Raw genomic sequence first — 19,019 nt, forward strand, 5'->3', positions numbered from 1 at the left:
AGACATATTTTTCATTTTCACCAAGAACTTTACTGAACAACGTATTCACCATTTTCTTCCACTACCTTCTGCCATTTTTCAGGCAACTTCATAATTCCATCTTCCCAAAACTTTTTAACTTTTTGAGCAAAGAACTGTTCCAGGTGTCTTTTACAGTCTTGCAGGGAATTGAAATTTTTTCCATTAAGAGAATTTTGTAAAGACCGAAATAAATGGAAATCCGAAGGTGCAATGTCTGGTGAATCCAGCGGATGAATCAGAACTTCCCAGCCAAGTTTCTGCCTGGCCATCAAAGAAACATGCAGTCTTGCATTATCCTGATGGAAGATTATGAGTTCTCTGCTGACTAATTTCAGACGCTTTTCGTCGAGTACTGCTTTCAGTTGGTCTAATTGGGAGCCGTACTTGTCGGAATTAATTGTTTGGTTTTCTGGAAGGAGCTCGTAACAGAGGACTCCCTTCCAATCCCACCATATACACAACATCACCTTCTTTGGATGAAGACCAGCCTTTGGTGTCCTTGGTGGTGGTTCATTTCACTTGCCCCACGATCTCTTCCATTCCACATTAGGGTACAGCATCCATTGTTTTAAAACCGGAACGTTTTTGTTACATTTCAGTAGAGGATCACACGTGGAAATATGGTCAAGAAGGTTTTTCTTCCCGCTTAACTTATGTGGAAACCAAACATCAAAGCGATGAACATAACCAAGCTGCTGCAAATGATTTTCAGTGCTTGATTTGGATATTTTGAGTATGTCTGCTATCTCCCGCGTGGAATAACGTTGATTGTTCTCAATTAATGTCTTGATTTGATCGCTATCAACTTCAACAGGTCTACCTGACCATGGAGCATCATCCAGTGAGAAATCTCCAGCACAAAACTGCACAAACCACTTTTTTTTTTTTTGCGGTACGCGGGACTCTCACTGTTGTGGCCTCTCCCGTTGCGAAGCAGACTCCGGACGCGCAGCCTCAGCGGCCATGGCTCATGGGCCCAGCCGCTCCGCAGCATGTGGGATCTTCCCGGACCGGAGCACGAACCCGTGTCCCCTGCATCAGCAGGCGGACTCTCAACCACTGCGCTACCAGGGAAGCCCACAAACCACTTTTGACACATTTGATCAGTCACAACACCTTCTCCATACACTGCACAAATCTTTTTTGTGTTTCAGTTGCATTTTTACTTTTCTTGAAATAATAAAGCATAATATGCCAAAAATGTTGCTTTTTTTCTTCCATCTTCAATATTAAAATGGCTACACAAAAATTCACCAATTTTGATAAGTTTCTTTTTTAATGCATGCTGATCTGACAGCTGTCACAGTACAATCTAACAAAATTGTTTCAAATGAAGTTAAAGACAACTAAGCGCTACTAGAGCCACCTTACGGGAAAAACAGAATGAACCTTTTGGCCAACCCAATATATACCTATATATTTACACACATATACATACCTATGTAATTTAAAGTAAATACTAATAATGGATGTGACTATTTAAGCAGTATTAAATCACCTCTGCTACAAGTCTGCTATCTCATTCATTCCTTCATCAAAATGTATTGAGAACTTGCTGGATTTTTCTGTATACTCCTGAGTCTTAGGTCTTATTTGTAGATTTCTACCTTGGTCCTGATTCCCAGATCCTCATCTGCTAACCTCCTATTAGAGATGTTTCCCTTCAGACTAAAGTCTCATCTTGTCGTTGGCCTTCCTCGCATGAGACCGGAGCTCTGTTCTGAGAGCTAGGCCACTGGCTGGAGCCCGGCTGTTTGTTGACAATGTTTCCAGAGGCTGAAACTTAAGTGTCCAGTCTCTGGCTTTCACCTAGTCCAGATCTGGAGTGCCAGGTCTAGAGCTTTCCTATTGTCCTGGCTCATTTTAAAAAAATGGACACAGCCTTTATATGGATAGTAAGGTTTGAAAGATATAATATATGAATAGGAAGTTTCTCCAGTTACAAAGCGTTATACAAATGCTAATTTTTATCATGAAAGGATAGGGCCCCAGGTGTAAATTTAGGATGTTATCAGCACAGAGGTGCTGGAACGTGGCTATGTATGTTGAGCCCAATGAAAACACAGGAGACCACTAACAAACATCCACCTCATACGTGCAAAGTTAAATAGAAACAAGGGCTCATAAATGCACCATATTCAAAAGCATATGAATACGTCTGACAGGTGTACTTAAAGCTTACTTGAAGCTTTATAAAAAGGTTTTTTTAAAGTAAAGAAAAGAAAAAGCAAAACTCTGACCAGAAGACACATAGTATAGTAGACACTATTGGCTGCCTACCCAACGGCCCTTCCAACTTCCCCTATTTCTTGCTGGCAGAGCTGATTCTCATTTCAGAGGCTTAAATGTCAGAAAGGTAGTTTCCCAGCTTTCTTGCAGCTAGGGCATTGGCATGGGACCCAGGAAGTCTTGGCCAATGGACCTGAGGGGAGGTCTGCTGGTGAAGTTCTGTGAAGTTTTCCTCCCTGATCAAAAGAGAAACATTACCCTTTCTGCCTTTGAACATGGTTACTAACTTGATGTCTGGAGTAGCAGCAGCCACCTTGCTACAACGAGGGAACGAGCGTGAGGACGACAGACAACACATGGAAGAGAACTGAGCATTAAGACAGAAAGAGCCTGAGTCATGGACGTCACTGTTGAGGGACTGAATTAACCTTCCCTGTAGCCTCCCTGCAGCCTCTACCTTTAGACACGTTTTATGTGAAATGGTAACTGATCTTTTATTTAAGCCACTTTCAGTTAGGTTTTCTATGCTTGCAGCTAAAATAATCCTATTTTTAAATATAATCTTTACATTAACTACCTTAATTTGTTATTGTCCTGGGTATTTGTAAGACCAGTTTCATTACCTACCATCTTTCTCTGATTGAGACTTTGGCTTGAGGAAGAGCTACAGTGTAGTAGAGGTGTTAGCAGGTAATGAGATTATGTATATTATAGACCTTAATTTTTACAAGCCAAGTTCAGCTGGTTCTCCCTCTGCACAAGGTAATATTGATTCTGTTTTACAGATCTGGTAAGTAAGGTAGAGTGTGTTGTAGACACCTGCCCAGAGAGAGGGTGTTAAAATTGATACAGAGAATTGTATGTCTCTGATTCGGTTCTGCTGTTAAAATTTCTGATTTATGTAGTTAAAATTACCTGCCAAAATACAATGACATGATTAAAGAATGTCCTCTCCACTCAAAGCATGCTGCGAATTTTGTTTCAGTTAATTGGAGATACCTGTGTACGTCCAGCGTTTGCAAAGTCCCACTATTTATTTTCTTTTCACCTAAACTGACCCAGGAGATGTTTCTTTCAAGCTTTCATGCAAAAAGGTGAATTTAGTGTACATTTTCAGTGTTGTGTTCTATACGTTAAGCGCACAATGACCATAACTGCAAATTTATTCAAAATCTGATGAAGAATCTCATTTTTCAGATACTTGCAAGGCTCTTCTTCTGTGATCTCAGGCCCATGCTACTAAGGGCTTTGCCTTTGCAAATGATAAGAATGTTGAACACATTTCATTTCAATGAATGCAATTCAACATGAATCTCAAATTCTTTTAGTAAGAAGCCCTAAGACTAATCTATTTTAAAAGTTCTATTGTAGAAATTAGAAAGGAAGTGATTCAATTATAGTAGACTCTTTTTCAGGAATATGATCAATGAGCAACAGGTAATGTATTGAAGAGAAAAGATAAACAGCATTTCCCAAATATGACTATTTCCCACATTTCAGAAGTAAAATGTAATCTTGCAGTGACTTGGAAGTACAAAACTAGATACTGTGGAAGCTAATTGAATTATAAATGAAGCAATTATGCTTTATAATATAATCTTACCAGTTTAAGGCTGGAAATTACCAAAGTGCACAAATACACATTAAAAAACAAAAATTGGGCTTCCCTAGTGGCGCAGTGGTTGAGAGTCCGCCTGCCGACGCAGGGGACACGGGTTCGTGCCCCGGTCCGGGAAGATCCCACATGCCGCGGAGCGGCTAGGCCCGTGAGCCATGGCCGCTGAGCCTGCGCGTCCGGAGCCTGTGCTCCACAACGGGAGAGGCCACGACAGTGAGAGGCCCGCGTACCGCAAAAAAAATAAATAAATAAATAAAATAATAATTTTTTGCATTGCAATGATTATATTCATTTTTAACAATTATAAAATACAGGTAAAAAACAGATAAAAATAAAAATAAATAGTCCCATTACTCAGAGATTACAATGTTTTGATATATATTCTTTGACCTCTCTCTTTGTGTCATGTATATTATGATATACAGCTTCTAAAAAATGGGATATTATAGCTTACATATTGTATTATATCCTGATTTTTTAGTTTGAAATGATTTCAAACTTACAAAATTTTGAAAGTGCAATACAAAGAACTCCCTAAACCCACCATCCAAAGATCCTATTCAAGTTTTAGCAACTGTATGAATAAATGTTCTTTATACAAAAGGATCTAATCCAGAAATAGACACTGCTCTTAACTGTCAAGTCTTTTTAATATCCTTCATTGTGGGACAGTTCCTCAGTCCTAACTTGACTTTTATGACCTTGACATATGTGAAGATTACAGGTTAGTTGTTTTGTCAACTGTCCCTCTATTTGGTTTTGTCTGATGTCTCCTCATGATTAGATTCAGTTTATGAATCTTTGGCAGGAATATCACAAAGGAATGTTGTGCTCTCTCACTGCGTTTTATAAGATGGCATACTATTTGATTTCTCCACTACTGGTGACGTTAACTTTTGTCACTGGTAATGTATGGCAGGTTTTTCCCTATAAAATTACTTGTTTTTCCTTTGTAAGTAGTAAATATTTTGCATGGAGATCCTCCGAGATGATATATAGATCCCATTTTCCAACTAAATCTCTTCCACTAGTTTTAGCATTTCTTGATGTTTCTTAACTAAATTTATTATTACTATGATAGCTACCAAATGGTGATTTTCTAAATCCATTATTTCTTCTACACTTGTTAGTTGACATTCTATTATAAAGAAGAGAGTTTTCTTCATTCATTTATATCAGTGTGGATCCATGGATTTCTATTGTTTCCTATTACTATCTATTTCTATTACTGCTATTAATTATTCTGACCATGAAATTGTCCCATAGTTAGCCAATGGGAATCCCTGAAAGCTAGCTTCCATGTCCCAGTGACATGTCCATACTGTTCTTTGAGCACTGCCTTACTTTCTGGTACAAGATGTTCCACGCATATTGTGTACTTCCCTGCTCTAGCCCTGAAATCAGCCATTTCTCCAAGAAGCCCCGCTGCTTCTTTGTGGAGGTTCTTTTTAATGGAGAGGTCTTTTAAGACTTAGGAAGTAGTGTGCTTATTGCTACTGGAAGGTTGATGCTCCCAGACACTCAGGGAAAGATACATTCTGTATAATACATATACATTTATATTTATATTTGGTTTTATGTTTATGCATACTGAAAGCCATAAATTCACAATATCGCCAATTCCAGTCCAATACTGCAGAGTTCATTCTAACCTTCCCTCTTTTCATATTTGTAACTCTCTTTTCTGACGGTGAGAAACCTCTTTCTCTTAATCCATCGCTCAATCTGCCAACCTCTGGCGGGTCAACTTGAGCCTTATTTTTAAAAGAATCTTAATATATTATTATCTTTCCAAGTCACTAAATAATTATCTACAAGGCCATTTTTAAAGGCTAAATGTTATTCCACTAAAGGTATACTTGACCATTTAGGGTGCTTCCCAGTAATGAATATTCTTTTATCTGAATCTTTATATAATCCATTATTATTCACTATTTCTAAAAGAGAAATTACTGGGTGAAAGGTAAACATATTTTCAAGGCTCTCAATTTACAGTGCCACATTTTAGTTTATTAAATATATATTTTTTGGCTGCCCCATGCAGCACGTGGGATCCTAGCTCCCCGACTAGGGATGAAACCCATGTCCCCTGTGTTGGAAGCGTGGAGTCTTAACCACTGGTCTGCCAGGGAAGTCCCATAGTGCCACATTTTGAAGTTGAGTAAAACTGTGTGAAGTTGGATCCCACTTATCTGGAATTTATAATCACTCTTTCATGGGTTGGACTAAAACTGAACTCTGCAGTGGCTAAAAAAAAAGTGGCAATTATCTCATAAAATGAAAAATATGGAAGAAATATTTACTCAAGAGAGCAAATGGTTCTCAAACCCCTTACAAGCATCTATTTAGTAGCTACTTCCCGAATGTCAGATTTGTTCAAGCCACTTGCTGAGCACTACAGGTTACATAAGGTTGCATTAGATGCCAATTCCTTCCTTCAGAAGTGGCAAGGAAACCATTAAATTAGTGAATTAAAAATCCTTAATTTATTCATCAAAAGAAGGCCCTCTAGGACCTCTGTTTGGCAGGACTTCATTAAGGATTAATTTTCATTATTTAAAAAAATCTTTTAAAGGGCATTTAAAAAAAGTCTATAGTTGTGACTAATTCAGAACAGAATTTTCCTTTATATCCTGTAGTACGTTTTTCTTATTAGAACATCATAGAGTACATTTTTATTATCCCTATCCTTCAAACCCCCCTCACGTCCCACTTAAATCCTATGCTCTACTTGCCTATAAGTCCATGCCAAACCCCCCATACAACACAAAAACATATAAATACATACATAAATTTTAATTAATCTATCCAACAAAGCATGAACATTTCAGTGCTCAAAGTAAGACAGACCTAGAAAATAAACCCTAATTATACCAATGAATTACTTAGGTATATACCACTTATACAGACAGACATCTCCCTAGATCTACTGGCCATTTTTATTAAAATTTTAACACTAAATCTAACATAAATCACACAAAACTATATATACGTTACTTTACTATATAAACACAACCTGCTAATGGAGCTTAAAACCTTAAGCAATGCACTGAAAATGCCTAGATGAGTTTATTAACTCTATAACCTTTCTATTAGTTTGTAATAAGATTACACACGCAAGTGTGTGCACCCCAGTGAGAATACCCTCTAAATCATTAAGATTAAAAGGCGCAGGTATCAAGCACAGTAACAGTAGTAGCTCAAAATGCCATGATTAACCACACCCCGACGGGAAACAGCAGTGATAAAAATTAAGCCATAAACGAAAGTTTCACTAAGTTATACTACCTAGGGTTGGTAAGTTTCGTGCCAGCCACCTCAGTCATACGATTGACCCAAATTAATAGGAAACCTGAAGCATGTTAAAGAGTAATAAAAAATAAAGTTAAATTCTAACTGAGCCGTAAAAAGCCACAACTAAAATAAAAATAAATTACAAAAGTGACTTTAGTATTTCCCAATTACATGACAGCTAAGACCAACACTGGGATTAGATACCCCACTATGCTTAGCCCTAAACCCAAATAATTACAATAACAAAATTATTCACCAGAGTATTTACTAGCAGCAGCTTAAAACTTAAAGGACTTGGCGACGCTTCACACCCCTCAAGAGGAGCCTGTTCTATAATCGATAAACCCCGATGAACCTCACCAACCCTTGCTAATTCAGTCTATATACCGCCATCTTCAGCAAACCCTAAGAAGGAATAAAAGTAAGCATAAATATTACACATAAAAACTCTAGGGCAAGGGGTAACCTATGGGATGGGAAGAATATATTCTATTTCAAGAATATATTCCTCACACACGAAAGTTTCTATGAAAACTAAAAACCAAAGGAGGATTTAGTAGTAACTTAAGAATAGAGTGCTTACTTGAACAAGGCCATGAAGCATGCGCACACTGTCCGTCACCCTCCTCAGGTATTATAACAACTTTCTATAACCTGTTAACAAACACCAACTCTATGAGAGGAGACAAGTCGTAACAAGGTAAGCATACTGGAAAGTGTGCTTGGATCAATCAAAGCATAGCTTAAATAAAAGCACCTCGTTTACACCTAGGGAATTTCCTAATCTATGAATACTTTGAACAAATCTAGCTGAAACCTCCACAAATTTTACTAACACAAGCAAATTAAATAAATCATTCATTCAACATTTAAAGTACAGGAGACAGAAATTTAAAACCACCTTTGGGGCTTCCCTGGTGGCGCAGTGGTTGAGAGCCCGCCTGCCGATGCAGGGGACACGGGTTCGCGCCCCAGTCCAGGAAGATCCCACATACTGTGGAGCGGCTGGGCCCGTGAGCCATGGCCGCTGAGCCTGCGCGTCCGGAGCCTGTGCTCCGCAACGGGAGAGGCCACAACAGTGAGAGGCCCGCGTACCGCAACAAACAAAAAAAACCCACTTTTGGCGCTATAGAGAAAGCACCATAAGGGAATGATGAAAGAAGCATTACAAGTAATAAAAAGCAAAGCTTACCCCTTTTACCTTTTGCATAATGATTTAACTAGTAAACATTTAACAAAAAGAACTTATGCTAAATATCCCGAAACCAAATGAGCTACTTACGAACAGTTTGTAGAACAAACTCATCTATGTAGCAAAGCAGTGTGAAGGTTTATAAGCAGAGGTGACAAACCTAACGAGCCTGGTGACAGCTGGTTGTCCAAGAAAAGAATCTTAGTTCAACTTTAAAAATTAGCAAAAAATATTATAAACTTTAATGTATTTTTAAATGTTAATTTAAAAAGGTACACCATTTGGGACTTCCCTGGTGGCGCAGTGCTTAAGAATCCGCCTGCCAGTGCAAGGGAGTCAGGTTCGAGCCCTGGTCTGGGAGGATCCCACATGCCGTGGAGCAACTAAGCCCATGCACCACAACTACTGAGCCTGCACTCTAGAGCCCACGAGTCACAACTACTGAGCCCGCGTGCTGCAACTACTGAGGCCCACGCTCCTGGAGCCCGCGCTCTGCAGCAAGAGAAGCCACCGCAATGAGAAGCCCGCACACCGCAACGAAGAGTAGGCCTGCTCGCCGCAACTAGAGAAACCCCGCGTGCAGCAACAAAGAGGCGATGCAGCCAAAAATAAATAAATAAGTAAATTTATATATTTAAAAAAAAGTATACCTTTTTAGAAATGGATACAACCTTATCTAGAGAGTAAAAATAAACACCATATTGGCTTAAAAGCAGCCACCAACTAAGAAAGCATTCAAGCTCAGCAATGACTTTATCTTAATACCAACAATAAGCAAATCATCTCCTAGCTGGACTGGACTCATCTATTAACCAAGAGAAGCAATTATTTTAGTATGAGTAACAAGAACTATCTCTCCTTGCATAAGCTTACATCAGTAACTGATATTATACTGCTAGTTAACAGCCAATAAACACAACTCAACATTAAATTATTAAGTATGCTGTTAACCCAACACAGGCATGCACCCAAGGGAAGATTAAAAAAAGGAAAAGGAACTTGGCAAACATAAACCCCACGTGTTTACCAAAAACATCACCTCTAGCATAACTAGTATTAGAGGGACTGCCTGCCCAGTGACAACTGTTAAACAGCCACTGTATCCTGACTGTGCAGAGGTAGCATAATCATTTGTTTTCTAAATAAGGACTTGTATGAATGGGCACATGAGGGTTTTACTGTCTCTTACTTTTGGGGGGGGGTCTGCACTGCCCAGCATGTGGGATCCTAGTTCCCTGACCAGGGACTGAACCCCAAGCCAGGGATTGAACCCAGGTCCTCGGCAGTGAGACTGTATACAGAGTCCTAACCACTGGATGGCCAGGGAATTCTTACTTTCAGTCAGTGAGACTGACCTTCTTGTGAAGAGGTGGGAATAATAAGATAAGACGAGAAGACCCTATGGAGCTTTAATTAATTAACCCCAGAAACCTAACTAAACCACCAAAGGATAATAAAATTTTCACATGGGTTAACAATTTTGGTTGGGGTGACCTCGGAGAACAAAAAAGCCTCTGAATGATTAAAGTCTAGACTTACTAGTCAAAATATACTATCACTTATTGATCCAAAAAATTGATCAACGGAACAAGTTATCCTAGGGATAACAGCGCAATCCTATTTTAGAGTTCATATCGACACTAGGGTTTACGACCTTGGTGTTGGATCAGCACGTCTCTGTGGTATAACCACTATTAAAGGTTCGTTTGTTCAATGATTAAAGTCCTACATGATCTGTGTTCAGACCAGAGCAATCCAGGTTGGTTTCTATCTATTATATATTTCTCCCAGTATGAAAGAACAGGAGAAATGAGGCCTATTTTTAAAAAGTGCCTTAAAACCAATTAATGATATAATATTAATTAATATATAGAAAATCTTACCCAGCAAGTTTTGTTAGAGGGGCAAAGTCTGGTATTGCATAAAACTTAAACCTTTGTAACCAGAGTTTCAAATCCTCTCCCTAACAAAATGTTTTTAATTAGCATCTTAATACTCATTATTCCTATTCTTTTAGCCATGTGTTTACAGAATAATTGTGAATTCTTCTGTGCTTACAGAATTGTGAATCAAAATACCAAAAACCGATTTTTCAAATTCTAGGACAGTCTAGTCACTTGGTTTTTTTAGGGAACATGAACTGAGCATAGATACTTTCTTTGGCCTAGATGCAGAAATTGGCCTACATAAGGTACACTACACTAAAAATTCAGAGAGCAGACTCTGAAAGGGAGGTGCTGAATGATGTATTCACAGTTTTTACTGGACTGGGTACTCGCTACCCCTGGGACGCTCAGATACGTGGGCAACACCCTGCCCTCAAGAAAGTGGAACACAAGAAGGTGAACAAGTTAATAAAACAAAGACCTACTCTCCCTGAATTAAGAAAATGAGAAATTATTTTTTTCATTCCCAAGTAGGCTCTCAGTCATGCTGTCTGAGGAATCCAGTCTGATAAATGAGGCAGTAGGCCAGGGAGATGAGGAAAGTCCCATGTTCTACCGCAGGTCTTCCAAGGGCTGAAGTCACTGGCGAAGGGTTGGTTTCTTTAATTACATTTGCCACAACATAAGCATGCAGTCACTCTGAGGTTAACATTCTTCTAGTACTCTTCTTTCCCTTCCCCTCCTTCATACTTTCTAAGAGTTTCTAATGAAGTATAGCTCTTAGATGCTCTTGTAGGCACATGACTCGGCTCCATAAATCTCACTGATTCTTGGACCAGGGATAAGAAGATCCAATCCTTTGCAAAAGTCTTCTCATTTCTCCAATGAACAGCGCTGTGTCCTGTTGCTGCTGGGATTCATTCATCATTCCCCCCAAAAATCTCTCGCAGACGCTATCATATTCTCTGTTTCTCATGGGCTCTAATACTGGAACCACCCTCTCATTGTCCTTTGGGAAACTTAGAGGACTCGTATTTCTTTGAATGTTTAAAGGCAGATTCCTAGATTTTAAAGACTTAGTGGGATGGTGGCAAACTCATTTTAATCTGAGTGCCTGTAATGTTAGATTGAGGTTCTGAGCTTCATCTGAGCTCCATGGCCAAAGGGTACTGTGTCTGATTGCTCACATGTGACAGAGTTGGCAGAGAGTGGCTGCCCTCGTGCCATGTATTTCCCATCCATGACTTGGTAACCCCTTAATGCTGCTTCCAACCTTTTCTGGACTAAAGATAGGGCATCAATAATTCAATGTAACAGCCAGCGGCTCTAATTCTTTCTCTGATTCCTGTGTCACTTTGACCACCGCAGGACAGAGCTATGGTATGCTCAGTCCCCTGGAGAGCTCCTTCAACCAAACTCCCGCTTTCAAGTTCAATCTTAGGGAATCTCTCAGATTGTTCCTGAGGTCTCTTTTTCTGCAGGTGGACTTCACACAGTGGGGGCTGGAAGAGTGGGGAGGCGAGGATATCTACTTTCACATGATCTACACCAGACATTAACAGAGGAAAAATGTCCCATCACTGTCAATGGAATGAATATTCTATCAAAATGGCTCTTTCATTCTCCAGGATTGAGATTAACTTTACCTGCTGAACGTGGTAAAATTTATTTCAGTGGCCTATGACCACCATCTATCAGCATCTGACCCCCATCCATAAAAAACAATAAGCATGATCTTAAGGCACTCTTAGGGGCTGTCTAAGAGATGTATATTTGCTGACATACAACCTGACTGAAGCCAAACACCATTACCCCTGTGACTGATTGGAGGGCGGCTGTAACTGAACAGTTTTATTTCCCTCCAGCAGCTGAGCTCCCTGACCAGGCGAGCTGAGCTGACACGGCATTTCAAGTCCTGTTACCAGCTCAATGGTTCTCTTGTAAAAAAAAAAAAAAAAAAAGCACCTCTTCATTTAGCCTCTCCATCTTGATCATTGCTGATGGGCTATCAATAATTTCAAGTTGGTTGAGCAGTTGGCTGAAGGTTAAATAAATTCTGCCGGCTGTTTGTATGATTGTACCCGAGTGGAAGGATTCCAATTTGAAGCAGTTTTCTTGCAAGTGCTCCTTGGAAATGTTTCTAGAGTCAAAAAAATTAAGAAATTCCATATCGAAGGCCCCCATGCACTTGAAATGGAAACACAGTTAGGAGGCACAAGAATGCAGACATGAACGAAATGGGTTTTTCTCTATTTCAGATTTTCCTCAGAGTAATCTAGAAGCCAAAGAACGCATGGAATTAATTATTAGCAGGGAAAATTCTCAGAACCCTAAAGTCCTTTTCTGGACACTGGTATTTGTTTTTTTAAAAAGGAACCAAATTATATTTTCAAAAGTTTGGCCAATAGCAGTAAGTGGAGGAAGGTGTATCATGAACTGCAGTCTTACTATATAAGGTTTTCAATTGCTAAACAGTAAACTTTTAAAATACTTTATTCACATTCAGGACATGTTTTTTTAAAGTAAAATTTGGTTCTGTTCCCCCACCCCCCATATTACAAAAATAATATGCATTGATTATGGCATATGACAAAGTACAGTTAAGCAAAAAAAAAAAAAAATCACCATTGGAGTTAACTTCTCAACATTTTACTGTGTATCTTTCTAGCTTTTTCCATATATACTTATAATTTCTTCTTTTACTAAAATGTGATTTTACTGACTATAAAATATTGCAGCTGTTTTATATATCTAATTTAAAAAAAGCATGTAGATGTTGTTAAGGATATATTTTTAGCTCCTGGAAATTATTTAAGCTCTTTATTTGGTGAGAGTTTATGCTGTGAGAACCTCACAATAGGTTCCCCAAGAAACTCTCAACTTCTGGGGTCTTTTCTATGATACCACATTTCTTGATCTGTAATTTTCTAATTTCTGACAATAAAAGTGCATATTGTTTGCCTAAGTCATAACTATTTGATTTTAGATAAGCTTATGCAAATTTCCAAAGAATTTTTTAAAGTTACGATATTTGGGGCATTGCTTTACAAATAATAAAACCCTTCACTTCCTTTTGAGTAGTTTAGAAAGCACTTTTATGGACGTTTCATGTGATTCTCACACCCTGTGAGGTCTCCAGGATGATAGCACCCCCAGTTTACACTTCTGTGGGCCTTACACTGCCCCTTCTGCCTGTCACATATGAGGCTCTTCTACATAATGTGACTTACACTATTTCCTGTTCTCTGGAAATTCTGACATGGTAGAACTCAACTGTGATAAAACTTGGTCTTTCCACACTTTTCCTAGCTCTGTTAGGCACTTATCATTCCCTTACATTTGTAGTCATTGCCATGGCAAAAGATGAAGCTTAAGTTGTCTAGAGAAAGTGAAGACTACACAGTGTATTATCTTGATTCCTATGGCTTTGCTCTGCCCTGTGATTAACTCACCATGTTTTGCTGAGTGACAGGGGGAGATAATAATAAAGCGGAAATGGACATGAGTTTTAGTGATTTAGAGAGCTGCTACTCAACGTGTGCTCTGTAGGCCAACAGTATTGGCATCATTTGGGAGCCTGTAAGAAATGCAACAGTATCAGGAACCATCCCGACCTCCTGACTCAGAATCTTCACTTTAACAAGAGTCCCTGGTTATTTGCATATACGTTAAAGTTTGAGAGGTGTCTTTCTAGAATAGATTTCACAGGAAGAGTTAAAATGCTGAAGCTCAGTCATTTGTCACTGAGCATTTAAGTGATGTAATCTGACACAAAGACATTGAAGTTATTTTGATTTCTTTTAAAACAATCATCTCAAGGTATGGTACTGGCTTTTAAGTTGTAAAAAGTGGCTTCTGGATGAATGCATAAAGAAGAGGTGGTATACACACACACACACACACACACACACACACACACACACACAATGGAATATTACTCAGCCATAGAAAAGAATGAAATAATGCCATTTGCAGCAACATGGGTGGACCTAGAGATTATCATACTAAGTGAAGTAAGCCAGACAAACACAAATATCGTATGATATCGCTTATATGTGGAATCTAAAAAAAAAATGGTACAAATGAACTTATTTACAAAACAGAAACAGACCCATAGACATAGAAAACAAACTTATAGTTACTGAAGGGGAAAGGGGTAGGGGAGGGATAAATTAGGAGGTTGGGATTAACATATACATGCTACTATATATAAAATAGACAACCAACAAGGACCTACTGTATAGCACAGGGAACTATACTCAATATTCTGTAATAACCTAAAAGGGAAAGAAATCTGTAAAAGAATATGTATACACACACACATATATATGTGTGTATATATATGTGTGTAACTGAATCACTGTGCTGCAAACCTGAAACTAATACATTTTAAATCAACTGTACTTCAATTAAAAAAAACCAAAATGAAACAAACAAAAAAACAAGTCAAAATGATAATGTTTTGGAGATATCAGGTAAAATAAAATGATTTAAAAAAATAGTAGCTGTGGTCTGTTCCCTTAGCTTGTTCACTGATGTTGATCTCTCATGAGTTGGTTTAGGGTGCACCCTGAACGGATTTAGAAAGATGAATCAGATGACTTATCAACGTCTCTTCAAGTTTAATAATACTAATAGAAAAGCAATAACAAAAAACTTCTAGATGACTTACTCTGCGCCAGGCACTGGTCTAAGCGTTTTATTTGCAGTAACTCACTTCATCCTCACAACAATCCATTATGATAGGTACCAGTAGTGCCCCATTTTACAGATGAGAAAACTGAGACTTGGAAGTGTTGAGTAATTGGTCCAAAACGATTCAGGGAGTAGGTAGCAGAGCTGGGAACTGACTACAGGCTAACTAGCTCCAAAAGTACATCCTCTTAATCACTCACTCTGCATATGACTATATAAAAACACAACACTTTCACCTTTTCTGTGAATTTGAAATATACTAATTTGAAATCATATAGTATAAAAATATAAGTTGACGCTCTCCTCTGTACAAAATTTTAAACTATGTACGTAATCTCAAATGAAAAAAAAAAACTGTCAAGTGTCTCACTTTGAAGTGGCCTGGCTGAGGGACTTGTAAACTGCGCTTATGCTATTGCCACATGGTGGCGTCACTCCAACTGGCAAGAAATACAAGCTATCCTTTGTCAGCCCTAAAGGAAAATCAGCCTTGAATTATGCTAGGCCTTTGGGAGTAACCCTCAAACACAATGTAACTCCCACAAATTTGACTGACTTACTGTAGGTCTGGTTCAGACTGTCTGGGTTAATTTCAAATGAAAACTTTCAGCTCTGTATATTATTTTCACTGTCACTTTGAGTTGTCACATTAATTTCAAAGTTCACCTCTCAGAAAGACAGTGAATTTGGGAAGAAAGGGCTGGAAAAGATTGTAACTCAGCAGTAACTCACCACTTTTTGTTTCTACCACCATATCTTAGCCAGACTTTGCCTGTGTAATACATGCATTAAAAACATGGCTCACGTGGCGTCTTCTTTGGGGGAACGATGCACATTGTTTCAAATTAGACAGCAGACCATCCAACTACTTTTTGTTGTTGTTATGAAATTCACATTATTTTATTAATATCCTGTCTCACTATAAAATGTTCTATATGCATTTTATTAACAACTAAAGAGAATTCAAATTAACTTTGCTTAATAAAATTTTGTTTACTATATATTTATATTTTAACACCTTCTTTATGATACTGGAAAATACTGTGGAGGTTTGGATATTACTAATATAGGAAACCAGCAGATCCCCAGTGAATATTTTTCTGCTTGAAAAGTTTATGACCATGATGGCAACTGTCCTACTTCCTAGAGCATGAGAATAACCAGAGAGACTCGTCCAAAGTAGGATTTCATCAAGAAATAAAATCTAGACAGTTTTTCTATTGCTAAGGTGATCATAAGAACATTGGAGTCATACTTTACTGAACTAATCATCATTTTACTCTAAGTTCAAGGCACAAGTGAATTCCCCATAAGAAAACAAGTTATCTTGTGTCATTTTAAAACTGTCAGTTTATTCACAGGCCAGTCATTAATATAGGTACCCATATACTAGAAATATAGACCTAATAAAACTGGAGGTTATGGTAAGTCACTAATTAAGACTGGCAGCTTTGGCAAACTGTCTCGATCAGTTTTACAGACTCATGTCAAAAGTGTTCTACAGTAGTTGGAAGGGTTTCTTTCAAAAGATAGCTCACAAAATTAAAAAAAAATTATTGACCGAAAACTACATATATATATAAAAATATGTATATTTAAATTTCTTCACTGAAGGCCCACAACCTGCGTTGTTGACACCATTTCACACACTGTAAATGGAAGGTGAATACCCACTAAAGAGAAAAAATGAAAAGAGGGTGCTACTTGTTCTCCTCCCTGACCTCCAGCAGGTGTGACAAGGGACATAGATGATGGCATGACCCTAAAAAGGCAGCTCAGTTATTGAGAGACAAGAGAGAGCACTCAAAGGTTAGCTCTGTGCCAACTTTTACTGAGAACTTACCATGAACTGCATACTGGACCCAGTGCCCAACACAGGAAACTTAACAGAATAGCTTTAAGCACAAATGCTGGAGCCAGACTGCTTGGGGCTTTTATCCTGCCTCTACCACTTATTTGCTGTGTGACCTAGGACAGGTTACTTAACCTCTCTGGGCCTCAGTTCCCTCATCTATAAAATAGGGAGACTATTAGTACTGACCTCAGAAGGTTGTTATGAGGATTAAATGAGTTGATGTTTGTACAGACACTTAGAACAGCATTTGACACACTCTATTTATAGTTTTTTTTAAAAAAGCTTTATCTCTGTCTTCTCCAGTTCCCTTAAAGCCTGCAGTGAAGTCCACCTCATGACTCTACATGTGTGAACTTATCTTTTAAAACCACAAAGTGAGCTTTAGTCACCCTCACTGCCTTCTGGATTGCATTCACACTCCTTGGTGAAGTACAGAGACCTTATACAATCTTTCTCTCCAGTTTCTGAACCTTATTTCCAGTCATCCCCTATATTCCAGATACACCAAACTATTTGCTCTTGCCCAAATCTGGCAAGTTCCATGCTTCCAAACTTTGCTTATACTGGTCCTTCTACATGAAATCCCTTTCCTCTTTATCTAGCTGGTGAACACTGTAAGGCTTAGCTCAACAGTTCCTTCCCGTAATAAGCCTTCCTGGGCCCCTCCTCTTTGCCTGTCCCTCCTCCCCCAGCATCAGCCCCCAACATGAATTACTCACTATTACATCCACCCTCCCCCTGAAACTGTTAGATGTCATTACGTTAGCTGTCACTCTAGAGTATACATTTCTAGAGGTCATCTGTTTCCCCAAACATCTGGTAAATAACTATTTGTCATAGGAAGGTTGATGATAATTCCTTACTATATGGTATTGCCTTTCAATGCAGTCCCACCTTCCATCTTTGACTCTTCCCGTCCTGGGTTTTGATCTTCCAGAGGAACCTAGTTTTTCTAGTTCAGTCTCTTCTCTGCGATCACCTGAATTGGCCTAAGCACCCACCTCTGGAGCCAGCCCACATAACTCCTTCTAGATAATCGGGGAGGTTGTTGAGTTTGTGCTGGGTTCCAGCCCTATCGCTCCCGGCCTGGGCACTTACGTGCAGTGTACAGGCCACTGTACTTTATGCTCCTGCAACCACTTCTGATTTGAAGAAGGCTATCTGCCTGTTATAGACTTTATCTCCCTGGAAACAAAAGGAATAAGCACGAAGTACTGTATTTTGGATTTAAATATTATATTTAAGAAATATATTTAATACAGAACATGAGAGCTGTCCCAGACACCTGTATTAGTCACTACCTCTAATTCCTTCTCTCTGTCTTAGGCAAATGTTGTAGAAATTCTTCCTTTTCCGCACTCAGTACTGAGGTTAGTCATGAAACAAGCACCTGAATCATAGCGGCTGGCTTCCCTTTTAAATCACTAACCGGCCACTATTGTGTTACATTGTATGGCAATACGTGTTTTGGTATCAACATCAATATTTTTTCATGTTTTAAAGGTTTTTCCAGGGGGAAACTGCTAATCATGAGTACTTTGCTGTGAATAGAATCCAAGTTCTTAAGAGAGATTTCTTTTCTGTTCCATATTCTTACTTTTCCGGCTTTCATTAAACATGATACTGGGTACATGAAACATGATACTGGATACAGTAGGGTCATAAGAATGTAACGTGTACTCAGAATGAATAGGGCTTTTCGTTTTTTGTGTTTTGAATCTCTGTAACATTTGGAAGCTAATCAACTATCTCCAGTCAGCAGAGACCCTGAATAGCCAAAAAAGAAAAATTATTAGAAGATATGTTTCTTAGACATGGAGATAGAAACTAATGAAGTACCATGGGTAATTAATGTGTTTTGAACTTACAAATAAGCACTACTTCTTTGGAAGGTAAATAAATGAGAGACTGACATATTTTGATCTCACTTTCTGTTGTTAGGAATGACGTGTAGGACCACAGACATCATTATGAACAGCAAGGACAGAAGAGAGAAATCTAAGGTGCCTCAATGATCATTAACATGAAAACATGAAGATGCCCATTACTTATTTTTAGTAAAGGGGGGGGTCAGTGAGTCAACCCATTTGGCCTGTTCCCAGAAAATGGGCCAAGATACTATCCTAGTATTTGCAAACCATACAACTGACAAGGGTTTAATTTCCAAAATATACAAACAGCTCATACAATTCAACAATAAAAACCCAAACAACCCAATTGAAAAATGGG

The sequence above is a fragment of the Lagenorhynchus albirostris genome, chromosome 1 (assembly GCF_949774975.1).
Source record: "Lagenorhynchus albirostris chromosome 1, mLagAlb1.1, whole genome shotgun sequence".
Lineage (NCBI taxonomy): Eukaryota > Metazoa > Chordata > Mammalia > Artiodactyla > Delphinidae > Lagenorhynchus > Lagenorhynchus albirostris.